This window comes from Sarcophilus harrisii, chromosome 4, assembly GCF_902635505.1.
Source record: "Sarcophilus harrisii chromosome 4, mSarHar1.11, whole genome shotgun sequence".
Classification (NCBI taxonomy): Eukaryota; Metazoa; Chordata; class Mammalia; order Dasyuromorphia; family Dasyuridae; genus Sarcophilus; species Sarcophilus harrisii.
In genome coordinates, this window is record NC_045429.1 from 69,807,497 (window position 1) to 69,816,782 (window position 9,286).

Here is a 9,286-nt window from a genome sequence, read left to right on the forward strand (position 1 = left end):
CCTCTAAGAAAAATAGCCCAAGTGAAGGAGATAAGACTTTGAAGGAGACAATAAAGGATTTGGACTTTTAACTCCTGGATGCATTTGGGGTGATTATACTGAACTGAAACTAAGGCTGCCTCCAGAAGCCCCCCAAGAAACCTGCTCCCAGAGAACATTACATTTTTAGAGAAGAATATTACAAAGCAGCTTCAAACAAAGCTCATTATAAAAATGGGCATAAGAAGGGCAGTGGGAATAAAAGTTTGGAAAATATAGTTTAAAAATAAGAACAGAGAGGACAAAAACCCATTGACTTTACAGAAGTCTCCTTATATACTATGAATACTTAAAAAAACTATTTAAAGAGAATCTGAACATGGCAAGAACAAAAGTACATGATGACAAAAGAAATTCATTGTATTTTAATAGTTAGGTAATGGACTAGTGGTGTGATTTGTAGTTAAAAGTATTCCAGGCTGAAATAGATCAGGCTGGAGTTATCTTTATTGCTTATAATATCTTTTCCTCAATTGATCTTCTGATTTTGTTTTAACATTAATCATTTCTCTAATAATTTGTTGGTTGGACTAGATGGGTGGCTGATTGGAAAATGATTACCATAACAATAATTAGTCATTCCAATTGTTGATCTAAAAAATAGTAAGCAGATGAAGGAAATGACATTGACATGCATATAACCATTTTCTAAAGAAATTAATCAATGCAAATCAACTACCATAAAGAGAGAAAAAATTCCAGAAACCAGCTCAATGGACAAAGAAACATTTGATTTTCTTGCCAAATGAAAAGATATGGTAGTCAAGATGAGAAACTAGTTTGTAAAATCATATGGAGAAGGATAGTGGAAGATTATGAGTAATTTTGCTTCATAAAATAATGAGAAGTGATATAGGGAGATATGTTTAAAGACAACTTTGCATAAAACCCAATAGACAAAGTAATTCTAAGGGCATTCAAGTTGAGAATGAAGACAACAAGCAATATAAAAGAAATGCAAAAGATCTGTGAATATTTCAAAACAAATTGTTCACTGTCCAGACTGGTAGAATCATCACATTTGGACTTTAATATTATATATCATCATATGCTGTATGAGGAAGTAGAATTGGCCTGAAAGAAAACAAAGATAGGATATGTAGCCGAACTAAAACAAACATACACAGAAGGACATCTATGTTGGATACAACATAATTTTCACGGCATTCAGAGCTCAATTATTAAAGTTTCTAAAAGAAACCCAAAGAGTAATGGAAAGGGGAAAGGTAGGCATGGATAGACTATACCATATAGACAAAGGCATGTTAAAATCTTCTTATTAAAAAAATAACTATGGAAATTGAGGGACTGCCTATCAATGGAGGAATGGCTAGACAAGTTGTGGTATATGATATTACTGTGTTTTAAGACATGATGAACTTGTTGATTTTGGAAAATGTGAAAAGACTTGCATGAAATAATGAAGAGTAAAATGTAAAATAACAAATTAAAATGAGCATGACCAAGGGAACATTGTACACAGTAAAAGCAATATTGTTCAAAGAACAACTTTGGAGGACTAAGTCATTTTGAATATTAGAAATACTCCAATCAACCTCAAAGGACTTATGAAGGAAAATGCTCTTCATATCCAAAAAAAGAACTGTTAAATAGAGGTCTGTATAGTATGATTTTACATATATATGTGTGTGTTTGTTTGTATTGTGTATGTGTATGTATATGTGTATATATATATACATATACATATATATATGTATATGTATATATATATATATACACACATACCCTTTTCTAGGATGCCTCTTCTAGTGTGAAGTGGGAAGGAGATAGAAAAAAAAAGTGCACAGTGGAGAACCAAAGAAAACTTAGAAGGAAGCACAGAAAAGTAGGGCAGCTTTGAAAATGATATACAATATTTATTACATAATTTTTCAAAAAAAAGCAAACAGTATGAAATAGAAATTCATGATTTTGTGTTAAATCCTCTTCTTATGCTATGCTGTGTCCATGGAGATGTTCTTTTTTGTCTTTTTATATTTATTAAAAAAATTAAAAAGAGACTGAGAGAATATCAATAACTACTGACCCATATGCTTAATGTTTAGTCTCTGAACTTTTTAATGAGCATGGTCTACATATACATTAGGGGCATCTTTGGTGAATATCTGAGAAAGGAACAGGCAGATTTTTGCAAATGCTTTTCTACGGCAGGATAAAACTTCAAAATTAGTCAACTGGTTGACACTGGTAGAGAATATAAAATTTCAGATGGCTTATTATTGTTAACTAGATAACATATGCAAATTTCTTAGAAAATACTTAAGCACTCAGTGGTAGTTATTTTTATTATTTTAAAAAACATTTGATTCAGTAGAGCAAAATGTCACCTCATTACAGTTTTCTTTCCACAAAACATCCCTCCCATACAAATATTAAAACCATATAAATTTGAAAGATGTAATAGAAATAATTTTGAAGAACTTCTAATAACTAACCAAGGCACAAAACATATTCACCAGATATTTCCTGCTGTGATGGAGGTTGTCCAACACAGAATCCAAATGGAAGAGAAATTTCATGAAGATAGCAAAAACCTCTATATGTTGGGTGGACGGATGGGAAGATATGAATGGGCTCTGATCTGCATTATCGGAGGGAGTACTTCCCTTGATCCATACAATCAAGAATACTCAATTCATAAGTATAGATTGTAATCCCTCTACAATTTAGCAAATTGTAGCTTTAAGAGTAGCTATAGCTGAAAAATCCATGGCCTTGTGTTGAATTTAGAATACTCTGGAAGTTTAGGATACTCATAAAACAGGCAAATACTCCATGGTAAGAAGAGTCCTGGAAATTTTTCCAGTTGAGCAAGACATGATGAAAAATTCATGACCATGACTAAATTTTTGAGGACCCTCAATGAATTTAGAGTATTCAGAAAATAGGCATATACCATTATTAGGAAAGTTCTTGAAATCCTTCCAACCATGTAAATCATTCAGGATCTATATCATGAAGGAACATTGGAATAGGACTCAAGAAGATAATAAGAGTAAAAATAAAGAATTTGACATGTTATGAATTTTGATCCTTACAGAAAGTCAATAAGGTAAACTCATTAGATATTTTTTTACATTGTACTAGTCTGGAAAATGAAGTTCAGCTAGTTCTGACTATCTATAATTAACTGATTGGGGAATTCCTCCTATATCAATAGATGTGATTTGTTCACAATCATACAACTTGAGAGGGTCAGAAGTAGGATTTAAATCCAACTCTGCTCCAAGGCTCCACTGCATTGTTACCTCTGTATATACGGTGGTATATACTCTATACCAGTATATATACTGTATATACTATATATATACTGTATCTATATACTGTAAAATGAGAAGTGGATTAGAGTCTCTTTCAACTTTAAATAACACAGTGGTTTGAATACTTAGTTACTACTTCTGTTACTACCACTTATCAGGCTTTAGCTCTCAGTCATCTGGGGGTGATAGAGGAAGAGCTGGGTACCACATTCCCTCCAATGTAATGAGGTAGTGGTGGTGAAATCAGCAAACTTCCTTCTGGTCACTGTAAACACTACTTTGCCATTTCTGATCTCTTTCACTTCTTTACCTATTGTCTCTAAAGCTTGGTCTAAAGACATCACCTTGTCCTACATCCTTTATCAAGTTAACCTTAGTTTGGTTGCTTACTGAACTAAACTCCAATTGAGCCCTGGATGCTCTTCTAGTCCTTGGAGTGAAATTACAACTTACGGCCTTTAGGATTTAACACAGACACTAACTGATTAGCTGATGCTGGGGTATATTTATTCTTTCCAGTTGGAATTTTGACAAATCATTTAGTCTCTTGTACCCTAATTTTCACATCTTCAAAATGAGAATAATATAGGCTGCACTTCAGAATGAGGCTAAAATGGATGTTTAAAAGATTTTGCAAAGTAGAAAGCAACAGAAAACATATGGTATTAACAATACTATTTTTATTAACTGCCAATTCCTATGAAGTGCCATCTATTATTTTTCCAAGCTAGAGAGGCTGTAAATAAGACTAATCTTAACTACAATTATGTCATCTCCTCCACTCTGGGATAGTTTGACTTTAAACATTGCCCCCTTCCTGGTGGTCTTGCAGCCAATTTTTTTCCACGTGACGCTATTCATACTGAAGATGGTACGGATAAATTTTGCAGATCCAATTCCTTGAGATAGCATGCCAAATTCTCTAGCAAAATTGAAATCTATAACATCTGTTCTGTTCCCTTCAGCCACTAATTTTGGTAATTCTATCAGAGAGAAAACCCCCTCTGTCAAACTTGTCTGCTTGGGCTTCTGCAGCACCTTCTGCATGACATGCCATCTTCCGCTCATCTTACAGAGGTTTTTCATTTCATGCTTTGATTCTTTCTTTTAGAAAAATATTGTTGATACCAGACAGGTAAGGCAGCACTCCTGCTTTGGGGGAGATAGTATATGCAAATAGCTCACTGTAACCATTGAACATACAAGAAAGGGATAAAAGAAATTAAGAACCTTGCAACAAAGAATGTTATAATCTTTAATTGTTAGACTATCAGGAGTAGTTTTTGCCCATAAGGATTTGAATTAATCAAAATCCTAATCCTCCTTGGTAGTTCTATGGTCAATGCTTTTGGGAAACACCAGCTGAATCAATCTGTTAGGATAAGAAATTGCTACTGGGATAAAATGTATAAATATGGGGTATGAAATCCATAAAATGAATTGGAGAGGGAAATGGCAAAGTATTCCAGCGTCTTTATCAAGAAAACCCTAAATGAGGTCACAAAGAATCAAATGATTAAAAAGACCAAGAAACAACAATGAGGATAGCCTATGATCCACTGGTAAATTCCTATGGAAACAAGACATACTTTTTCTGTACTTTATTATTTTCTTCCTATTCTCTTGTTTGTGCAGCAAGTTGGTAATGAATTTGATCTCAGAGTCTGCATCATCTTGGTAGCTCCAAGAAAGGTAGAAAACCACCTTTTATGTCATATATCCACTTCATTTCTCCCATTCCTTCATGATGTAACAGTGGTAGATATAGTGATAGTAAGGTTTTTTTTTTTTTTTTTTTTTTTTTTTTTAACTGAGGCAATTGGGGTTAAATCTGCTAAGATCATACTGCTAGGAAGTGTTAAATATTTGAGGTCAAATTTGAACTCAGGTCTGCTTTTCTTCAGGACTGGTGCTCTATCCACTATGCCACCTAGCTGCCCCTGGTAGTAAGTTTATATGATAAACTTGCTGATTTTTGGATATCATGTCTAGGGATGATTACAGTCCTGTTCAAGTGGAATCAGAATTGTATTGTTTTCTCATGAAGCACAATCTGAAAACCCAGGTTCATTTTGGTCAAGAATTTTTTGCCTAAAGACATTTGAACACAATTTCTACATTTCTACAGGGGGAACTTGGTAGCTTACTAATCACTCCCAGTCTTCCAGGAGCTCAGTGAAAAGAAGGGGAAGGGAACACACATTGACTAAGTGCCTACTTTGTGTCAGACTCCACATGAAACACTTTATAGATGTTATCCCATTTTGTCATTACAACAGCCCTGAGAGGAAGGTGCTACTATCATCCTCATTTTATAGATGAGAAATTGAGACAGACGTTAAGTGACTTGCCAAGTCACAATAAGTGTCTAAGGCTAGATTTGAATGCATGTCTTCTCTACTCCAGGTTCATTACTTTTTAAATGAAATTGAGATAGATAATATATTTAGAAAAACAGAACATCCTTGGAAAACTGGAATGGATTTATCAAGATGAAATTTAGTAGGAATAAATGTAAAGCCTTGATCTTAGATCAAGAAGAAAAAAAATCTATTTCACAAATACACACTAGGGAAGCATTTTGTGTGAAAAATATCTGGGTTGTTAGTGGGCTATAAGGTCAGTATGAATCAACACTGTAACATGGAAGCAAGAGAACCTAAGCCGACCAACCAAATTCTTGCTTTCCTAGGCTGCCTTAAGATCATCATTTTGTCCAAAATGGTTCCAATGAGTTGTATGTACTTTGCCCCGGCCATCTTTTCTGTGCACCACATTTTACAAAAGGCATTTGCCAGCTGGGTGAGGGTAGAAGGGAGGAAAGATCATGCTACATGAATGAACTCTGGGTGAAAGGATTAGGGGTGTTTAGACTGGAGAAGAAAAGATGTGGAGAATATAATGGCTGTTTTCCAAGTATCTGAAAGGTCATCATAGAAAAGAAGGATTAGGTTTGTTCTCCTTGGCCACAGAGGACAAAACTACAAATAAATGATGAAAATTGTAGAGAGGCAGATTCAAATTTAAAGGAAAAAATTTCTAAAAGTTGGAGCTACCCCAAAGTGAAATAGATTGCCTTAGGATTTTGGAGATTCTTTATTGCTGGGAGAGGGGATCTTTGGTGAGTGGCTAGACCACTTCTTGGGAATGTTGTAGAGAGTACTCTTTCTTGTTTTAATACCTTCCTTTTCCCTTCCTCAAATCCTTATTCATATTACATAAGACTACAGATTTATAATTTTAGCATTTGAAAGGACTTTAGAGGTGATCTAGTGCATGGATCTTATCTACAGCATTTCTGACAAGTAGTCGTCCAGTTTTTGTTTAAAGACCTTTAATTATTGGCAATCCAGTACTCACTGCCACTGAAAAAAACTTTTGAGTTTCTAGTTGTATTTTTTTTTTTTTTGATGACTAAAGGTTAAGAAATTAATTGTTGGTAGATTCCTGAGTTTTGGGCTATATCCCTCAAACTGACTTTTGCTTAGTAGACACATGGAGACAAGGGCCTCTTTCACTATGTCTCTGTTTTTATTTCAACCTCTATTTTTCTGCCTCGCTGATGCATTTTTCTTTTCCACTTATTAATCATGCTTAGTTTTAAATAGCTTTCTGATCACCCAGGTGCTATCAAAGAAGGTGAGAGAATAGTTTCTTTGAAGTAGTGCCTGAATCCACCCCCTTGGCTTCTTCCATGAAACAGTTCTAGTATACTCCTTCCATCCATATGTTCTTTTGAAAACCCTGGATAAATATGACTTTTTAATGCTTGTGTGGGCTTGTCATGGTTCTAGGTCCAGAAGATTCCAAGTCTGTTTACTATTTTAATCAGTATTACAATAAAAGGATGTTGTTGTCCAGTGAACCAAGAGGCTGGATTTAAATGTTAACACACTGCTTTATGTCTTTGTCAATATGTCAAAGATAATATTCACCTTGTTTCTAGTGTTGTAGTTACAGACCAAAGATTTATTATCATTTGTGGGCTTCAGCTTCCTCATTGGTAAAATGAAGGGCTGGACTATAAGGGGCAATGTGTTACAGATAGAATAGATATTAAGATAGGAGATCTGGATTCAAATCCTCGTTCTCCTATTTGCTATCTGTGAGCACTGGTGGATCACTAGGATTATCTATTTTTCTTCTGATTCTAACTCTCAACACATGACCTTTTTCACTCATCCTTTTCCTATGTTTTTCTCCTTTGTGAGACGAAAAAACTGGACTAGCTTATCTCTTTAGTACCTTTTTCTATGAATCCTTTGGTCCTAGATAATCACTAACATCTAGTGTTCATAACTTTTGAACATACTATTCATAGAACATATGAAGTTCCATGGCTCATGACATAGGACTTAATTTTATTCCTCATTCTTGAGGATAATTCTGAGATCAGGATAGATGTTATATATAGGCAGAATAAGGTGGTTGTCCACTGCTAAAATATAAACAGCACTGAAAGAAAAAGTCAATAAATATTTAAATAGTTATTATGTGACAGCCTGCTAGGCACTGGGGTTTTAAATACAAGCAAAAAGAAAGAAGTCTCTGAAAGAACTCACATTCTAATGGGGAAAGATGACATATAAAATTGAGCTAAAATCATGTAAGAAAGAGAGGAATTACTCTAAAGCATAGTAGCAAAATCTGGAGGGTCAGCAGCAGAGGCAGGAGAGGAAAGAATACTGACTGGTTCTGGCCTTTCAAAATGGAAGCACCAGAAATAACTTGCCAATTTAGAACACAGTAGTGTTCTAGGATGAGAAGAAGGAAGTAACACATTAGCTTGTTCCCACTTCTTAGCAAGGCAACAAGTCAAGTCAACAAATATTTATTGTCTGCTATGTATCAAGCACTATAAGTTCTGGGGATACAAAGAAAGGCAAAACAGACCCTATTTTCAAGTAGCTCACCATTTAATAGGGGAGAAAATAATGCATATAGGAAGGGAATGGAAGCACAGATAGAGAAGGAAGGGAGAATATTCATTTTGGAACCTGGCAAGTGATGGTTGGAGGGGACACTCAGTGATAGGAGGAGGACAATCTTATAGAAGTGTCATGGTGTGTGTGTGTGTGTGTGTGTGTGTGTGTGTGTGTAGACATGTGTGTTTGTGTTTGTATTTTGTTTATATGTATGAAAGTTGTGGAAAGTTGGAGCCAGTGTGTGGGCACAGGATACCTGGGGGAGTAGTAAAGATAAGACCCTCATGAAAGTGAAAGAAGGATCTAAAATACAGAGATGGGAACTTGGACAAAAGGATTGTAGATTCTGGCGAATAGAGACTACACTGAGTAACCTACCATGGATAGCTAGGGAGGCAGTTTATTTTAAAGGAATTGTAGAAAGTGTGGTGTAGGTGGAAAAGTATGTTAATTTCTCCTTTGATTGAGAGGCAATCAATTGGACTTGGGCAGAGAACCTTACAAATATTCATTGCCCTGTTGTAAGGAAATAGAAAAAACCTTGAAATAATCATAGTAATACTTTTAATGTTTTCTCTCCCTAGCTAGATTAGGTCCTGTCAATTCATCCTTCAGAATGTTTTATGTCTGCCTTTCCTTTTTCCAATCCCACTGACACTAGCCTAGTTCAGAACCTTATTATCTCAAGTCTGCCACAGCTCCTAATGGATATCCTCCCACCCAATCCATCCTGGTTGCTGTTAATAAATACATCATCCTATAGATCCTCTCTCATCCAGTCATTTCTCCCTAAAATCTTTCTTTATTACCTATTGAATAAAACCTCATTCCCTCAGTTTGGAATTCCAGGCCCTCTGTAAACTAGCCTCAAATTATCTTATTTCTCACTCAACCTGTATTTTGTCTTTTCCTTGCATCAAACTGGCCCATTCTGGTTATACCTTGTGCTTTCCTGCCTTTGTATTTTTGCTCTCTCTCTTTAGCATTCACCTTAGACTCCCTCCTTCTCCCTTCCTATCTATCCAAATTCTGCCTATTCTT